The sequence below is a fragment of the Struthio camelus genome, chromosome 18 (genome assembly GCF_040807025.1).
Source record: "Struthio camelus isolate bStrCam1 chromosome 18, bStrCam1.hap1, whole genome shotgun sequence".
Lineage (NCBI taxonomy): Eukaryota > Metazoa > Chordata > Aves > Struthioniformes > Struthionidae > Struthio > Struthio camelus.
Window position 1 is genome coordinate 15,777,774 of NC_090959.1, and position 19,425 is coordinate 15,797,198.

At 52.0% G+C, this 19,425-nt stretch overlaps 1 long non-coding RNA gene across 3 annotated transcripts; it reads right to left on the minus strand.

Annotated features, from left to right (window-relative positions):
• Positions 1-1,136: 1,136 nt before the first annotated feature.
• On the minus strand, positions 1,137-10,885 carry LOC138061505 (uncharacterized). Of its 3 annotated transcripts, none has more exons than XR_011135306.1 (5): positions 10,540-10,885; positions 9,360-9,445; positions 8,825-8,902; positions 2,424-2,577; positions 1,137-1,748 (listed from the first exon to the last, which is right to left on the minus strand). It is a non-coding gene; the product is annotated as an uncharacterized lncRNA (long non-coding RNA). The 3 variants fall into 3 exon arrangements; XR_011135305.1 differs by lacking the exons at positions 1,137-1,748; positions 2,424-2,577 and adding exons at positions 3,679-5,163; positions 7,775-7,984; XR_011135304.1 differs by lacking the exons at positions 1,137-1,748; positions 2,424-2,577 and adding an exon at positions 3,679-5,163.
• Positions 10,886-19,425: the final 8,540 nt, after the last annotated feature.

The following is a 19,425-nucleotide window of genomic DNA, read 5'->3' on the forward strand; positions in this document are numbered from 1 at the left end:
ATCTTGTGTGCAGCGTCCCACTTCTTACCACGGGGATTAAGGGCTCGGAGCCCAATCCTGTGCCGGGTGCGGAGGGGAAAAGGCTGCTCATGTGCAGGAGCATTTCCAGAAGCAGCTTCCAAACATCAGGCCTGCTCCCATGAGCAGAGTGGAGAGGGTTTGGCCCCAACCGCGAGAGCGTCTGCCCAGTTACGTCCTCCTCATGGCGAGTGTTTCTGATGCAGGAACGGTTCCTAGCAGTGATAGAAATATCTGGACCTCTGCTATTTTGCATTTTTTTAAAAAAAAGCATTATGCAACCTAGGGCTAGATTCTGAAAGTTTCACTTTTTTTTTTTTTTTTGGTTTGATATGATGGATTTCATTACTGGATGACATTTTTTGGCCTGTGTCAGACCTGTGTGCTAGATCTTTCACAGACGATGACAATGACATCAGTAAGAACAGCGGCTGCTCAGCAGCTTGCAGGATTAGGCCCTCATTCAAAGAACTTGTTTTACTTGCAAAAGATTGGGAGAAAGCTTTATACCCAAGAGCTGGGGGCTGGCCAAAGTTAATGTAACACAAGGGATTTTGAATATTTTTTACATGTATTTTCTTTGGAAACTCACCAGGGTGCTGCTTAGAAAGGGCTTCACAAATTGTTTCACATTATTGTTATTATTTGAGGCTCAGTTTTCATTTATCATTCAGGTAACGTGCTTGGGAGATATTTTTTGTATTCCTTCTTGTATAAACCATTGTATTAAAACATTTACCATGGTTCAATTTCATGCCTAAGCATTATTGTCCAGCCAGTTTATTATGGCTGGCCTAATCCAGGCATACTTGTGCATTATAAATGATTACAGCTTTCAATGAAGAGAGGTTTTCACTGTATTAATCTGGATACCTCATTAATCTGCAGTTATGATATCCTTCATATTAAGATGCACTGGTTTTAGTGCAAGCCGTAACAAATGTATCATTCTGAAAAGTTAATAGCAAGAAAAGCGTAGATTTTCCGTTCGCTGTGGCACTGCTTTGAAAGGCCAAGAGCATGGAAACACCTTGTCCTATGAAGGACGTGACCTGTGTAAGTCTTTGAGCCGTCTCAAAGAGGACGGCTTGAGCGCAACAGGAGTGGAGGACTGCAGGAGAAATAGCTGGATACGTCTAGATCACTCAAGGAATAGCAGATTATTGAACTACGGACACCAAATAGCAGAGATGCAATTTGGTGAGCTTCTGCTTTCAGTTCTTCCCTAAAACCTGGAATACTTATTGGTACTTCAGACTGAGCAGCCGGAGAGTGGCGAGCCCAAAGACACCTTTCGAATCAAAATGTTAATCAAGGCCTGATATTAGTATGAAGTCAATGTAGTGTTCACAGCGAGAGTCCAGTTTTTTCTCCGTGAAGGGTGTCCTTGAGAACCGAGACTGTAGCTGCCTGCGTGGGGCTCTGGCCGCGATCGGAAACTCCCGACGGACGCCCCAGGGTCCGTCGGAAACAGAGCCCGCGGGGGCCGGCGGGATGGGAGCTGGGCTGCCGTCATAGGCATCTGCAAAGCGTCTCCGATGCGCTGAAATCCACTTCGTTCTGTGCAGTTTTCCCATTAAATCCCGGTTTTCTCAGAATTTTCTTGGCTGTTCGATTCCATTTGAAATGAGTGGGCCTGTTTCCACATGATTCAAGGGGAAAATAATTTCCCTTGGCTTTGTTTGTTTGTTTGTTTGTTTGCTTTCCTTCCTTTTCCATGCCTTGATCCCCTAGGGGAAAAAAGGTAAAGAAAGAGAAGGAAACGAACACTTCAGAGGGGAAGAGAGGAGAGTAGTCTGTGTGGGAGATGTCAAACGGAGCAGAAAATCACTGGACTTTCTCCAGAAACCACTTGAGCTATGGATACGATCAGTTTATCAAAACACCCTCCGCCCCCCTCCCTGAACAACGCACGGTTCCCGCGCTGCGAATTTTGGGGGAGCCAACCGGAGATGGGAAATTGGTGGCTTGAGCTGCGCTGTAGCACAGATTTCCTCGCCGAGCCCCGACGCCGGGAAGGGAAGCGGCGTGACGGCAACGTTCGGGCCAGACCCGCGCGCGTAGCCGGAGCTTTGCAATTTCGCCTTTATTCCCCGCTTTGATTTGCTCAACTTGAACGGGGGGCACAGATCCCCCATCCCCGCTGCCGACAAACCGGCCCGCGAACATGTCACACGCATGCTCACAAACGTGTCTCGCCGTAAGCTTTTGTCTTCCATGTGCCCCCTTTTTTCTTTCTTCCCCTTCATTCCCTCACCAGACGTAACGTAGCCCAACAGACCAGAGGCACCGTGACTACCATGATGTAGGAAAGAAACAATCTCTGGCCGAAGCGGCGGGCTCCAAACAGCTTATCCAACAGATGCATGAGCAGGAAATGCAATATCATGTCCAATTTCTCATACCTTATTCATGACTGTTGCAATCACAGAACACATGTAGCCCAGCGATGTGTATTGCGTAAGTCTTTTTGTGTGAGCCTTTCCTGTTCTCTCGCTCCAGAACAGTCGCTTTTTCTGGGAGAAAAGAGGGCTCCGGAGAGGTGCTGATTAGGCAGTGCTGAAAAATACCCAGGGGTTTATGTAAGACAGTGCAGGCACCAAGAATGGAAACGTGCCGGCATTTGCTTTGCTAATTAACCTTAGTTTTGGCTCCGAGGGACTTGTTTTGGAGGGGTAAATGAGAAGAGATGGACCAGAGCCCAAACCGTTCTTGACGGCTCCATGTGGCCGTCTCTGGGGCCCGGTGAGGTTTTTCTCTCCTTCTCTTATCCTTTTGGACCCGGACCTAGCTGGGGATTTCGCCAGAAGCACCCTGCATCCATCAGGCAGCAAAAGCATTCGCCCTCCCGACGTCCTGAGCCGTCAGCGGGACGCTCTGTCCCCGGCTGTGCAGCGGCACCCAAAAAGCAGAGAAATAATGAGCGGCCGGCCGCGTCTCAGGCAGCCCCGCGTCCCCCGGTGCTCCTGCCCCGCGCGCGGGACACGCTCCCCAGGAGCCCCGGGGCTGGGGGCAGCCGGGCGCTGTGTTAAACCGGCCTCTCCGACGTGCACAACAAAAGCCTCCTTATTAGTCCTATCACTTTTATTTTTATTTATTTATTTTTTTCCCCCCCTGTGGTATTGTGCTGCAGAGAAAGGGAGCGAGTGACGGGCTGACCTGAATGAACCTCCCCCAGCAGCGAGGGCAGGAGCCTGACGATTCTGCCCCCAGACACAGTCCTGTGCGACGCAGGAGAAAGGAAATCGTCGCGAGCTGCAGGAAAGACGAGCCCAAGGATTTAGAAAAATCCCGCATGGGTTTGTTTGTGTGGGAACACCTATTTCTGCACGTCAGTGCTGCTTACCAAGGAGAAATCCAGCAGAGCTCAGCCCCGTCCATTAGTTTTAAAAAACTAATTTGTGCCTTTTAATCTAAATGGTGAGGTTTTCCCAACGAGTCTTTATCGCAGTTAAAAAGGTGCCCACGCTTTTAATAATAATCATTATAAACTCTCTACATTCTTGCCCAGATTCCAGGGTTTTCCTCTAAGCTAGCTAGCCATACTGTAAAAATACATAATAAATATCTGTCTTTGGTATAATAAAAGCAATGTTTATATTCTTGACAGAATGCATTTGTGAACTTACAGTCATTAGAGATGTAAACTGAAGGCAAGAAGATAACCTCTCTCCCAAATGTTCTATTTATTTCTGTAAAGTAATTTGTATGATTTATCTTATAGACTAAGGTTTATGGTTCACTTTGAACTCCAGGTTCTTAACTCAGCAATTGCCTGTTTGGGCTGAAGCATATAAGTGATGGCATGACCCAAAGTGCTAGATGAAAGGAAAAAGACAAAAACAAGGCAGGCTTCTGGGATTTTAACCATCATTTCTATATTCCATTGACATCTCTGGGTTAAATATTTTCCTTTAGAGGCCAATATGATCATCCCATCTGTGTGCCATATCTCTCAGTGACAAGGGAAAGCGCAGAGTGCGGGCATCTTGGATGAGGCATGCCAGGACGCATCCAAGAGGGAATTCAAGGAGGTCAAATGCTGGTTTCAGTCGTCACTCCCAGTCTACGCATACTTGTAAGCAAGACTGCAGCTAGTCTGTGATTCATAAAAGAAGCATTTGATGCGAATTCGCCTATCACTGCCTTACTGTGCTGCAAAGCCCTAGCGTTTTTCACACAGACTTCCGAGTCATGTTGCAAATGATAATATTTAAAGCTATATGGTACTATGTGGACGCGGCCTTCCTGGCTTGGCATGGAGTCTAACGCAAAACTGAGCGGTGGGACCGGCCCCATTCACCCAGCTCCTACCAGAAAAAGTGGGAAACGCGAAATGCGCACAGCAATGAAGTGTTGAAATAAGTAACTGCAAATAAAGTTGTAACACCCTGATTTCAGGCAGAAGTGGATGTGAAGCTGTAGGAGAACTGAGGGAGTCTGGAAAGCTTGGTACAGAGCATTGCCTTCTTCTTCTGCTCGATAGGTGAGGTGGTCCCATGTTTCTGTTTGGTTTCTTTTTTTTTTTAATCACCTTTCTAAAAGAAACGTCCTGCTGTGGCATCCTGGAGAGAAGGGTAGTGACTCTAATTCGCAGAAATATTTGAGGTTGGTGTAACTGTGCTCCCATGAGAGGAATTTTATATCGATTTGCCATTTTGAATCGCTTTGAGAAATTCAACCAAACTTCTGAGGAACGAGAGGAAATCTGCTTGGGTCATTTCTGAGGGAGGGGAAAAAGGGGGAACCCCCCCCCCCCGGCTCCTTAGGATATAAGCTTATAAAACAGGACCGAGTAAGAAAATGCCCTCCCTTTAAACGTTGATGTAGACTTGCAGACAATCCACAGTGAGTGAGGAGCAGTGTGCCGCTCGGGTTAATAACAGCAGCAAAGTGCTTTGATTGAGCAGCGCGGGCAGCGAGTCAAAGGCTGCCCAGCGACAAGAGGAGCCGACGCGCGATGCTGCAGAGAAAAGCAGCGTCCGGTCCGGCCTGTGTCGCCCACCAAGGGGCCTTGATTTGCAGCCAAAGCCCACAGGAAGGCTCCTATTTTCCAGGGTGGTAAAACACCGCTCCTTTCTCAGCATCTCTGCTGCTGCTGCTAGTGCTGTCAGAGGGGATGAGCCAATTTCTCCACCTTTTAACCTAGAAAAAATGTGAAAGACTCAAGCGTGTATCAAAACGTGTATCAGTTCGCTTTGAACGGGTGAGAAAACCTGGAGTAGGAATAAAATGGTCCCTTATTCCCACGTGCGACTGGAAGGTGGGATTTGTATTCTGCAGGAAATTTCAAGTATTCGAAACATTTTTCATTTTAAAGCAGTGTTGAAAAGTCAACGTCATCCAAAAAAACAAAACAAAACACACCTGTCACAAACTGGAAATTTTGAACGTTTTCCCTGTAGAAACATCTGAACAGGTTGATAATAGAAAAATACGTGAAAGTGGGAAAAAAAAAAAGCTCTGGAAATAATGCTAAATGCTCAGTACATCAGAATAAAACCAGGTGCATCTGAATAAAACCTGGTAAGTCAAATTATTCATTTTGACACGTTCCTATTGAAAACCGACACGTTCCTGAATAGTAATGGGGCCATACATTTTCTCAAGATTGACTGAAAATCAAGCTGATTTTTTTTTTTTACAAGAGTTACTATTTTTCAGTGCTCTTTCAGTGCTCACTGCATCCTCGCATCATGCCCTGCAGCTCTCGGGGCCAGCCCCCGCGGTGGTGGGGTGACACGCTGCAAAATCGCTGGGCTTCCTCTGATGCGGGAGCCTCGTGCTGGCACGGCCACGCTCCTTTAGGGCAACAGGGTATCTGCAGGTTTTAAAGATGCCAAAGAACAAGCACAGGTGATTTTAGGCAGGTTGCTAGGCTTTGAAAAACAATCGTTTGAGTTTTTAGGAGTTCGAGGCTGCTACAGCATAGGCTATCGGAAGGATTTGGCAGCTATTGAGACCTGTGGGAGCTATTGATAAAAGGCGCTGGCAAACCGTACATAATTATTTAGCTACCAAATATATCCAGGATGCGGTGGTAAGACCCTCCTCTCCGTACCTGTCTCACTGCATCCGACTTGAAAAATCAGCAAACTGGGGAGAGGGGAAGGAAGAGCAATTCAGCGCCTGCACTAGTTCGGTTGTCACTGCAGCTAGGGGAATGGCAGCACCCCGAGACCTGAGCGCGGGTCGGGCCGGGAGCTGTGAGGCTCTCGGCAGAGACCCCTCCTGGGGGCAGAAACCCCTCCCGGGTGCTCGCTGCTGGACTCGCGGGACGGGATGCTCTGTGCGGGGAGCGAAGCTGGAGGCGTCCAGCCAGCGAAGCAGTCCCACCTCCTGGCTAATTGCTCACATCTGCAATTACCTGCTCTGCTCAGGCGTCGAGCCGTGGCTGTCATGGGTGACACTTCTGCTATCTGGCACGGCTGAACGTTATTTCAGAGAGCGAGGAAGAGTTCTGTGCTAAGCGAAATATCTTAGTGCATGTGGTTATCAATATGTGGAATTCTGCACAGTCCGGGATGTGAAAAATCCCTATCTTATCTGGCCTCTGCCAGGTCAACATTACTCACAATTCAGACACCATTTACCCTGCAGGGCTGAGACCCGTGTGATGCCTGGCTCTGACCAGCACTATTATTCACTTACTCTTGAGAACACCATAATTAATCAGAAATACGTGTTAACACCCTGTCTTCTCTCCCCTTCCTCCATCAGAAATCCCCACCAGCCACCCAGCTTCTGAAAACCGCTGGATTAAGCCCTTGCTGAAGTTAATGGGAAAAAGCTTCACAGGGAATCATCATACTCTGGCGGCGCCTTGTACTTTTGTTCGTCTCCCAAGGTAGGCAGACAGCCTGGAAAACGAGAGCAGGTTGAGGACCCGTCAGCGGCACGTGCCCGGGGCTTGCTGGCCTGGATTCGGCCGTCACTGGCCACGCGGAAGTGAAACAGAAGCTTCGCTGGGGCCGGTTGGACCCTGCAGCTGCTGTAGCCTAAGTAAATCATTACGCAGTACAATGAAAACTGGGGAAGGAAAACGCTAATACACACTTTGGAAACATCTTTGCAAAGTCCCTTTCTCTGCAGGTCTAACCTCTCTCCCGGCCTCAGCGATAGGCATCACCCGCCGGTACCAAATAATATACCGTACTTAAAACTTGTCCTACCGCTGAGGCATCCAAGCCGCGGCCCAGCGATGAACGGGGATGGCGGGAGCGCCGGCGGGCCGCGCTCGCTGCCGTTTGCACCCCGCGCCCTGGGCGCGAAAGCCAGCACGTTGCCTCCTTACCCTGCCCGGGGCGGCGGGACAGAGGTGCTTTCGGAGGGCCGTTTAAAGCCCAACACCGGCGCTACGAGCCACCTTCGTGGCGACTAACCCCGCTCCGTGCTCTGACGTGGGCACTAACCTCGAACGCGGACAGACCGAGGCAGTAGCTGCCCTCAAGCGTTCAGTTCTCGGGGGCCTGTGCCCGTGCGGTTGGGAGCTGCCTTTGCCATGGACCATCTGTTTCCCTCTGTTTTTATCCCCAGGTTGGATCAGCCGGGCTAAATTAAAACGCAGACGGCCCGAGCACCAGCGCGAGCGCCCGGGCCGCGCGCGCCCAAAGCGCTGCGGAAACGCGGCGTTTTCCGCACGAGCGGCAAACGGCGCCGAGCTCCTCGGGCGTTCGCCTGGGAGGAGTAACAGGAGCGTATCTGACGCGAGCAAGTTACGCCAGAAAGAAGGACAAACGAGAAATGTCCCCCAAACCTGGATGCTTTTGTTTGGAGACAGTTATTTCTCCCCGGTCTGGGCGCTGCAGAGTTTCCCCGGCTGCTATAGCGTTTGCTGCTCAGCTCGTATCGGGCGAAGGGCTTGTCTCTCCTGAAATGTCACCCCTTTCCCCGGAAATATTTGCGAAGGCAGCTTGGGCAGGGCGTTGCGCGGGTCCCAGGCCAGCAGGTTATGACGTGCGTGCTGCTAAGCATGGGAATAATTTCATCAATGTCAGGGAAATTACTAGCGTCCTTGATGCTAAGCACATGCTTAAATGTTTTGTTCTTTTAAGTCTTAACTATATAAATAGGCAGGGGCTGCAGGGTGCATGAGAATAAATGTCTGCAGGATTCAGAGGCTCGATTGCTGCCTGGGAGCAGAAGCGTCTTGGGCATGAGCAAAGCTTCACGCGGCTGCCGGACAGGCGTGGAAACACATTTAACTCTGGCTGGGCGAACGCAGCTCTTGCACGGGGCAGGTACTTGCCATTGCAAGTTGCATTGTGCAACCTGGCTTTATATTAAAAATGTAGTGATACTGCAGGCCGGCGCTGCATGGGATTAATCTGCCTTGAAATCTTGTTTGAACATGCCAGCATCTCCTTGGGGGTAACCCAAAAGTGACCCTGGCAGGGCCGTCCTTGCCGGCCCCCTTTCCCTGCGCCGACCCCACGGGTGTCTCCCCACCCGGCAAAACGGCTGATAAGCACGGAGGCAATTGCTGTTTTCTCTCTTCGGGGCTGACCTGCGCCTGACCCCGCTCTTGACAGGTCACACAGCGAACACCACGGGGCACCCAGGGTCCTGGAGCTGTCATCTGCGGAGGGACGGCAGGATGGGAGCGCATCGGGCCCCAGGGATGCTTCACTGGGGTGTTGGAGGGTCTCTGTGCACGTGCTACCATGCAACATGCCCGGCGCCTTTGGTGAGCCCTACCGCCTGCTCTAGGTCTTCTCCAGCTGTAGAGACATGTCCAGCCTCCACAGCAGAGACTTGGCCTCCCGTTTGCCCGCCCCCGTGCTCCTACCCGGACCCAGGAGCTCACCTCCATGCTCAGTTCCTCGGCTCCCCTACTGCAGCCCCAAATCCTGGTTGAGCACGGAGATATAGGGGTGAGATCTGTCTGCAAAAAAATGAAGAAAATCAGGATATTTTAGAGAAAAAAGTGTGTTTCATGAAGCCCTGGCAGAACCCACCAAACCGGGGCAGAAGAACAGATATGTGATGGCTCGCAGAGGCACCGAGGCCCTGGTGGGCAGGGGACGATGGCCAGTCTGCAGGCGCCGTGCAGGGTCCCGCTGCCGGGACCTCTCAGTTTGGGGTCGAGAAGGATGTCCCATGTCACAGCTGGCTGAGGGAGACCCCCACGGAGTCTCCTCTGCGGGCACGGAGGGGGGCGCTTTGCCGACGTGTGGGAGCCGGCTCTCGGAGCTGCCTGCTCCTTCTGCAGCCCTGGTGAGCGGTCGCTGTGCAGGTCCCCAGGGCCTTCTGCAAGCTGCACCTGTCCCTCAGTGCTCAAACCACACATCAAGACCCAAAGCATGAAAATCACTTAAAAAAAAAAAAAAGATAAACCTTACTTTTCAAAGGCTGCATTGCAGGTTTTTCTTAATACTTCAAAATGTTTGACACTTCACAGTCTGCAATTTCAAGCTTTTCTTGGAAACTGCAAGGTGTAAAAAATTACAACAAATGAAAGCTGAGATAATTACACAATAACATGCCTCCAGGAGTAGTAGAAAGGAAAAAAGAAACAGCACTTGTTGCAAGAGCCGGGGTAATATCATGGGAGCTGGAATCGTTATCATTCAAAGCAAATATTGCACAGCAGAAATATCTCTGTTATATAGTCGTATAGGAATTTTGCACTAAAAATAACCTGCGTTCGTCTTAGCTGTACTATGGGAGAACCTCTGGCCCCTAACTGTAACCATGCTGGGCACCCTGTAAACAAATAATATCAATAGCTCCTTCCTGGCATTTATACCCTGCATAAGCACAACAAGGAAAAGAAACGTTTGTAAAAGAAGGTGAGGAAGCAAGAGAGATTATGAAACTTGCAGGAGAAGTCAGCAGAAGAGACAGGGCTGAGTACAGAATATTTTATTGTGACGATTATTCCTCTTACACACATAGGCCATTTCAATACATATTTTGAATGCAACCAAGAAATACAAAGGCAACATACAGAAGCCATTTTAAATAAGCAAGGAATACATAACTTGAAAATATACCAGAACGTAAAAGCACAACAAAAAGGTTCATATTAAACAACGACACTAATGGCAGAAATAGTTTTGCCATAACCTAATGTATTTAATAGAAATGCTAGCACTTGATAATAGCATTGAAAGATTTGCAGCAATGCTGCTTTAGGGCACTAAGAATATTCATTTCAGAGCTTTTTATTGTCAAACTCCTTCAGAAAAACGACAATGTTTCATTCCAGTTCCTTTACTATACAGGTATTTTTTCAGAAAATAATCTCGTTCACGTTTTCAGAAATGGGTTTTTCCTTTTAGTGCTTCAAACAAACTTTTACAAATAACACCCCATTGCAGCTCTTATTGCTCTGATAAATCACTGAAACAACACGCTAAAATGTTAGAATCAGTTGACTCAAGGAGCTTAACATTTTGAATTGAGATAAGGCCTGAAAAGTCTCTGAAGGCAACAGTGATTTCAAGTACGAAAAAAAAAAAAAAGGAAAAATTCAAAAGGGAATTTACAGTTAATGGAAACACAGCATGAAATATTTACCTTGTCGGTCTACTGTATTTTCCCTATTAGTTTTGTCTTGCGTCCAAATAAACACTAGCCTCTTTGGCTAATGAACTTTTCCAGCGCTTATCTGCTGCGGCAGCGCCGCGTCCTTGGGTGGCGGAGGCGCGGGCTGGCCGACACGCCGGCGCACGGAGGGGCTGACGACGGGAGGGGAGCGCCGGCTCGTCCCCCGCCCTGCCGGGCCGGCCCGGACCGGGGCCGTCCTTCGTGCCGGGCCTGTGGGACCCGCAGGAGCTGCCGTCGGTGCTGCCCGGAGCGCCGCGCAGGCGCCTCTGCGCCCTGGTGAAAGGTCCTGGCAGCTGGGGGGGCTGCGGCCGGGCGAGCGCCCACTCACCTCTTCCGCCCCTCTTGCTCTTTCTGTACGATCCCAACCTCTCCGTGTGTTTTATCCGAACGCTATCTATGCCCAGGATGGTGCAGGAATAATCGATTCCCCGAACATCTGGTTCCTCGTGATTTCATTTCTTCCCCCACCCAATCCTGGAAGCCCGCTGGGCAGCCAGCAGGAGACATGTGCGATACTACGCAACTTTTTATGTTATACGGTTTGTTTAATGAAAGTACTCTTCCAAAGGTACCCGCTGCTAGAGGCCGCAGCCCAGCCAAGGGGCAGGACGAGGCTGCACAAGGCAGAGACGTCCGTAAGAACGGTGGATCATAGTCATGGTGGACTGAGGAGAGGGAGGGGTTCAGAGAAGACACCCCGGGGCGAGGTGGGCGCCGTACCGCGGGTGGCACACGGCGCGTCCGCGCACGGGGCGGGCAGCAAGGGGAGAGGCGGGGGCCGGCGGCGGCGAGCCGCAGAGGACACCGCTGAGCCACATGAGGTCTTCTCATTGCGATCCTCACGCATGTGCTGGGGTGACACCCGCATGAGATCGTTGGCGTTTCGATGGCCGGGGCCGAGTCTTCTCGCTGCTGAGGCCACCGTGGTGGCTGTTGCTGGGCGAACACCTGCAATCCTGCTGGAAGAGCTGTGCAGAAACAGCTATTCTACAATTAGAGCACTTTTTAAATTTTTTTTTAATATAGCTGATTTTGCTTTGAAAGTGTATGGGGTAAACTAGCAAGAGGATATCATGAATATGAAATGAGCACCTGTACGTGGTGTCTTTTCAGATAACGAACTCATCCTTAAATTCACGCCAGAGTTTATGCTGGGAAGACTTACTCAAGCTCTTTGGGCCAAATTCTGTTCAGCCCTCGCACTGTGCCCATCCCCATGGCGTCCAGCCCCTAACCCCATCCTGTACAAGGGGCCTCTCTGATCTTTTCCATTTTGTCCCTCCCAGGAGAGCTCACTAAGCGCTGGTGCCCTGCTGCCCTGGCTTTGTGCTTGGATGGCTCGAGCAAATCCGAAGCCCAAGTGTGCGAGCAAAAAACTCCTCGACAGTCTCCCAAAATTGAGGGGCCGCGAAGCCGCAGGGACCTGGCGAGGGACGTGAAGCGAGCTGTTCACCCGCGCGGCCCTTTCCCCTCTCCCAGAGCACAGCGTGCTCCAGCGGCTCCATTTACTAGGCGGTGATTTAAGCCAGGCTCTGCGAGGAGCAACCGTAACGTGATAAAGGTGGGATGGAGGAATTCCCTCCTCGCCTGGCATGCTAGAGCGGTTCCTCCAGCCGGGATGGCAACGCAGCTGCCCACGGGCAGAGTCACGCTTTTGGCCGGCTCTTCCAGGAGGCATCAGCACCCACGAGAGAAGGCCAAAATCATCCCTACGTCTGCGGCGCTCCAAGCGGGGAGCCTGCCGGAGAAAAGCTCCTGGTGGGCGCTGCCGGCTGCAGGGATGGCGAGCGGCTGCGCTTGGGCCGGCTCCAGAAACCCAACGTTTGAAGGTTAAAAAGCAAAAGTCCTCCCCGCTCCCTCTAGCAACGGGGCTTTCACCCTGCTTTCTTGGAAGGGCGATCTCCGCGAAACGGCTCCCTTCCCCGGCAGAGCAGTAAAACAAACAAACGCGTAGCGCGGCGGGGGCACGCCGCAGACTTTGAACCGCGGCGGCGAGGGAGCCCGCACGGCTGTTTTCACAAGCTCCCGCCGAAGCCCGAGCCCTTGGTAAACCTTTGCTGCATTGCCGCGGACGTGGCAGGAGCAAACAGCCGGCGCGGTGGCGGCGGTGGCGGCGGCCGCCCGCGAGGCCGGGCATGGCACCGCCAGGCACCGAGCCGTGACTCACCCGCCGCCGGCCGTAAACCCCGCGCGGGGCCGGAGACGCCCGCGGGGACGCCCCATCCGCGGAGGGGCTGCTGGGGCGATGCCGCTGCGCCCCTCACCCCGGCTTGCGGCCGGATCGCTTCAATCCCCAGCAAATCGACGGGGGCCTGAGCATCTCCTGCTGCAGCCTGAGCTCCCCCCACCTCTTCCACGGTCCATTGGACCACGGCGTGTTGCTCGCTGCAAACACGGCGGAGATGCGAAGCCTTCCCAGTGGCCACGGCCGACGGGCAGAGCCGGGGACCCGGGGAAGGATGCTCGGGGAGATGACAGGATTTAGGGAAAGCCTGGAATTGGGGCGCAGCCAGGCACTGCAGTCCACCCCCCAAGGTGGTTAGCTTTGCGCGAGTCTGGCACAGAAACGGTAACGAGCTAAAAAAGCTCTGCAGCGCCTCTGGTATGAACCTTAGAGCTCGGGTTGCTGCTCTCCAGGGTCAAACTGGAAAACTCACATGAGGCCGGCAGAGCAAGCGCCTGCGCCGTGCCTGGGTCTGCGCGTTCGCTGGGCAAAGTCGTAACATCAGCCTCGGGGGACCTTGAACTCCGGAGACGCTTTGAGCTTCGGGGCTCAGCTCTGCTTCCAATGCAAACACCGTGCTGCCCTGCGGATGTTTGGCACAGCAGCTTATCCTTTCCCTTCCTATCTTATCCTCTTTGGGAAGCCCTCTGGTATACCTCACGGTCTCTTTTTGGGGGAACACCACGTGTATGGACATGGAATAAAATTAAACCCCATCACGGTCGATTACCCTTGCAAAAATGCCTTTTTCCTTATAGTGCATCAGAAATGTCTGGTTCCCGCAGAAGGCACTGTAAATAAAGGAGGGGAGGGGGGATTTAGCACCGCAGTCTGAGAGGACAAAACACTTCATGGCCGGTCACGGGCCTCAGTCCGTAACTCGGCACTCACTGCCTGCTCCGGTTGCCAGCACTGATTTCTGCAAACGGCCCGCCGAGCAGTTTTGGGAGAGGGCGCTGAGCAAAGGGGCTGGTGCAGAACGAGGCCCAGCGTGCTCTCCCTAGGCGGGCAGGGCACCGCGGACCCGAGGGAGGGAATCGGCTCCCCCCTGCCCGCCCATGCGCCGCCTGTGCGCCGGGGCCACCCGCTCTCGGGGCATCGGGGGCTTCGTCAGCCTGCGGCTCGCTCCGCTCGTGCTTGACGGTGCTGTTAAAACACATCAGAGCTGCAGGGAACTGGGTTTTGCTCATGTTTCGTGGGAATCGGTATCGCAGAGAGAGGACAAAACAGGCGTTTAAACTCAGAGGGGTCTCTGCTGGAAGGGGGCTGCCCGGAGAGGCTGCTTGTCCCACCGCTGCCCAGGTCCTGAAGCCTGGGGGAGCGGGGGCGGCTGCGGGAGCGAGCGGCTGATGCGATTTCCAGCAGACCTGCCTCCCGTTGTCCACCCTGAGCGGAGCTCGCCTGTCCCCGGCTCTACCCCGCGGGGGTAGATATAACCCACGGGAGGGCTCCCGCCAGGGGAACGCAGTGTGGGGTCGGTGGCTGCAGAAGGCAGTGACGCAGTGGCCGGGCAAGGTGTTAACGGCTCCGTGCTCTGGGTTTTCCAATGGAGCTGCGAGAGCGGGATGGGGGAAGGAGGAGAGAGGGGGAATAAGCGCCCGTCCTGCTGCCCTTGTGCAACGGGATGTCAGGGCTCACCGCAGCGCTTTTAACCCGGTACCGCGAGCCTGCGTGATGACATCTGTTTGGACAGAATAAGACCGCTGCTGCAGCTTCATGGAGTCAAAACCAGCCCAGGTGCAACGTGCGAGCATGGAAAGTGGGCGGCTGGCTCCGGCCCGAGGAGCCCAAGCGGTGCAGAGCCGAGGCAGAGCCCAACCTCTCCCAGGACCGTGGCTTCGCGCTCCGCAAGGCACATAGTGACCTCTACTGTTTCATCCCCACTAAGCCCTAATCCAGCAGGCACATGCGAACGGCCGTGCATTTTTTTTATGGGGAAGGCGAAGGGTGATTATTGGCCAGGAGGTGCTGCGCGCATGGCGCTGCAAGGGCAGCGCGCCGCAGCCGGCCGGCCGCCGTGCACGCTCCTGCCGGGCATTCTTTAGTGCCATCTTCAGGCAAAGCTTCAATATTGCTGAAATGCAAGAGCCGAGCGTGGCACCGGCCACGCAGAACCGGCTCTTCCTGCCCGGCAGCACCGTTCCAGGCCCCCGTTTGCCAGCTCTTGGTCCCTTTGCGCCGCGGCGAGGGGCCCCGGCGTGCCGGCGGCCAAGCTCATGGCCCGTGCGGGGCCGGGGTGGCTCGGTCTCGCTGCCTCCGCGCGCCGGGGGCCGACGCGTGGCCCGTCCCGTGGGCTGCCGCTTGCTCGCCTTCCTCTGCCCCTCGAGGGCTTTTCAAAGGCCAGGCTCCTCACAGCTGATTTACAGCGCTTTTTAAAGCCGAGGGGCGATTCCAGAGAAGCCACCAATTATGTTGATGAAGAGCCTGACAGAAAAAAGTGTCTTTTCTCCCTCTAAAAGAGAAAGACACGGAGGGAATTCAGCATCTTCCCAACATCAAAGCTAATAGCAGAAGCGCAGCGAGACTGTGACCTTTAACAGCCCGCCTGTTCGTGTGGGTTATATCATGTCAGCAGCCAGCTGCAACATAAACTATACCTGGCTTTGATGAGACCCTTAAAGACCTTTAAATGGGTGGAAATAGTCCAAGGCTCTCTGTGAAAAGGAAACGGCACAAACACCGAGGCATTAGCTGCAGGCGGTACGAGCGGGCGTCCTGCCAGACCCCGCCGGAGCCGGAGGCGGGCCCGCACCGGTCACGATGTGGACACGCTCGCCGCGGGTGCTAGAGGAAACCTTTCCCAGGTAGAGGACCACCTGGGCGAGCGGCGTTCAAAACGCAGCTGGGATTTGTGCGTTGGGCGCCGATTTCCAGCGGGCCTTTCTGGGCTCGCCAGGGTGGCCGCTTTCTGGGAAGCTGGAACAAGGGCAGGTTGTAGCTCAGTTGATGAGTTCATCCACTTGGGCAGCTTCTGTCCCTACTTTTGCTGCTGGTCTTTCTTCTCTTTCCACCCAAATGCAGCTCCTCATGTGCTGTGGGGACAACCACCCTCCACGCGATGTGACTCCGGTTGTCCTGTGGAGACCTCTCCGGTGCCGGTGGCACTGGAGCCAACCTCAGGTTCTTGAGATGGTTAGCCATGCTAGCAGCCTCATAGGTTTCCAATTTCCCTGGCTTTTGCCTTCATCTGGAGGCTACGGAACAGCAAAATAGAACAGCACCAGGCTAAATATAGCAAGAGCTACTTCCAGTAATGTATTATTCTAAGTATCCAATAATTAAAGCTAAATGAAAGCAGAATGTCTGTGGAAAGTACATGCGATGCCTCCACGAATGCCAAATGGAGCTGTCAGGATCATGGCATCGCAGTGAACGTCCAGCGGGCGCTGGACCCTTGGACTGCAACAGAGCAGGAGCAGGAGGGACTGCACGAATGTGTGCGGGAAAGCCTCGCTGGCACAGGCAGCCTGTGTTCCCAGCAGGGAGAGAAAATGAAAATGCAGATGAGATTTCACTGTTTGAACAATTTAGGGACTGTTGTGGGGTGAGATATGCCGAAGACTTGGAAAGAAAATGAACGTAACCTTGCCCCTTCTGGATTACTTTCCTCCACTTGTATTTTAAGCTCCCCTCACATTTGCTAGTCGAGTTGTTTCTCTGAGTCCATCTCGGAGGACAGGTTGGTTGTGAATGTCGCAGATCCAAGGTTTGAGCGATGCTGATCAGTTCGGATGGGGCACAGGACCCAGCTGTCCTGTTCCAGTTGCAGAGAGGTTGTCACGATGGGATCTGCAATACGCACCCAGGAAAATAATGATACGACCTGAGGGACAGACAGACAGCTACAGTAACCCTGGGCTGAAACGGGGCAAGGAAAGAAATAACAAATTCCAGAGAAAGACAATTACCAAAACGTTTATTTTTTTCACCAAAAGAATAACTTCTCTGTCTTTCTGTGAGGCTCAGTGCTTGGAGGAAGAGAGTTCATCTCCTTTCATTTTGTTTCTAGTATCTATTTCTAAAATAAAACTCCTTTTTCATTAGTGTTTCAAATGTTCATCCCTGCCGTGGACATTTCTGTCCACAAACAGCTCCCAGGAAAGCATGTGTAGCCAAAAGCCAGTTCTGCGTTAGGTTATGTGACCTGTTCCTGGGAGTTAGGGGATCTAAGTCCCAAGATCTTTGATTAACTTCTGTTAGAAAGTTGGGATTAAACAGGGCCTTTGCAGAAGGAAACCTGGTGTTATTACAGACTAGCAGGACTACTCGCTCAGTATTCAAAGCCACAGCAACGACAGGCAGGGCGCACTCGTAACTCCCGTGCCATAAAGCCGTGTTTCCGACCTGGCTCTCGCCAGGGACCAGCAGGCGTTTAGTGCTGCTCAGCACCTCCGGCCGTGACTTTCCGCAGTTTTGCAGCACGGCAGTGCCACAGCACACATGACCAAGCTGCCGGGAAGGTACCTGACCCGTTCGCTTTGCAGCACCCTGTCTTCCCACGCTTCACGCCCTCCTGCTCTGGGAACGGCGCAGTAGTTCGCTGTTGGTGCCGGCGGCAGTTTGGGAGGCCTCTCGTGCTGCCTTAGCCGTGCTGGCTGCGGGCTTGAAACCCAGCGGTTCCTGTGCGATCGGAGACGGGTTTCTGGTCCTGGCAACGTGCTTGGTCATCAGAAGGGGAAAATGGGAGGCTGATCTAATACTCTGATATGCAGAAACATCTCACTGATTTCTCGGGGGACTTATCACGACAAAGGAAGTCTTCTTTGCCATATCCAAAAGGAAAAAAAGAGAAGGAGGAGAGAAAAAAGGTGTAATTACAGTGACAACTGGAGATAACTTTTACAGTCAAGCATTGGCTGGAATAACTACACTCCTAAACAAAGCTGATTTATTAGGAAAACTCATCCATTTACAGACTATTAGTTAAGGGTTCAGGGCTCTGTGCACAGCAGCATTTCAGTCATCAAGGAATATGGCAATAATGTTTTATTGAATTGTCGGAGGCTTCCTCTCCACAAGGCCCTGACCATTTCGGCTATGAAATACACAATGCTTTCCCTTCTAGAAGTCCTACACATTGAGCCATAAAGACAAACATGGGTGATCTTGTGTCTTCTGGGGCTTTATGGTGTTATAAAGTATGTTTTATGTTCCAATCAGCGGCGACAATTTATGAACAGAGAGGCTCGAAAAGATATAACATCAGACTATGTATTTTAATATAGTTTGAGAGAACTGTAATGCCTTGAATGACATTTGCTCTGAGCACACATGGAAAATGAATAGTAATGCAGCAGAGATTGATAGCTTATTTCATCAGGATGGGTCTTCTGTGAGAAGTGCTTTATGGGCGTTACAGACAATAACTGGTTGGTCTAAGGAAGAAGATTTATTCGGCCATGTGGCTACCTTCTCCTAGAATGCTAACATTTTCTTAGTGCCTTGTTTGTGAAATTTGTTAGCATCAATCTCAGAATTTTTTTTCCCCCTGTAAGTATTAAAATTGGAGCCAGAGGTGTATACCAGCCATTTTTATTATTGTTTCATTTTATTTACACAATGTATCAGCTATAAGAATGTATTATGAAGTAACACTGAAATGATCTATTTTATATGCAACTCCCTTGGGGAACTAAAAGCTCCTCAGAAGTGGAAATAACACCAGTGTCAGACAAGAGTTAAAGCATGCTCTTTGTTGAGTATTGGTCACGTTTAAGCATCCCATTTTTCAGATTACCCGGTGTATTTATTGCCACGGCTGGATTTCTGAGAGTTCAGCATGTTTTGGTAAATCAGCGTCAAAGCTTCTGTTGTAACTCGGCTTTGGTTAGGCATTGCTGCAGGGCTGCCTGGGAAGCCCATGCTGAAGAGCGCAGGAGGAGGGAGTGCTGCCAGGCTGGCCGCAGCCTGGCTTGCGTGGACGGGCACGAGGGCAGCAAAGCCCAGCCTGTGCCTCTACGCTGCCATGCTCTCAGGTGCCAGTAGATTTTTGACATCTCATCTGGGTATCGTTTTGCACGCAGCTGTAGCTGCCATGTAGTTGTGCCAAAGCCACCACTGAACACCCCTTCCTGGAGTCCCCAGATGGTGGAAGAAGGTGGCTTGTCTCTGCACAGAGAAGTCTGTGGAGGATGGAGGCGCATTGCACTAGGAGGCAGAAGTCTGGCTCTGACCTAGCCCAGCTCGCGGTGAGCACATCTCTCCTCCTCTCGGCCACTTGGCTGTCGGAGGGGCAAGCGTGCACCTAGGACGTCTGCATCCCGACCCGTAACGGATGTGCTCGTGAGCCTCATCAGCCACCACGTGGGATGCTGACACGCAACCAGAGGCAAAACCTACCCAGCTCCGTCACTGCCGAAGCATTTATACGGCACCCGGCACAAAACTTCTAGGGCAAATTGCAGTTCGATACTTGAAAATCAATGGGAAATTGTGTTAAGAATCGATACAGAGACTCTCAGATGGCAGTCCTGCGGTGCAAGGAAATCACTCAGACCTGTTGAGAGTTTCTAAGCAGCGATGGACGGGGTCAGCTGTAGCTTTAAAGAAGAAAGGCAGACAGGCTAGGAGACATTCAAGTGCAATGCACGGATCCTTGATGTGGAGCAAAAAATCATTGTGACACAGAGTGT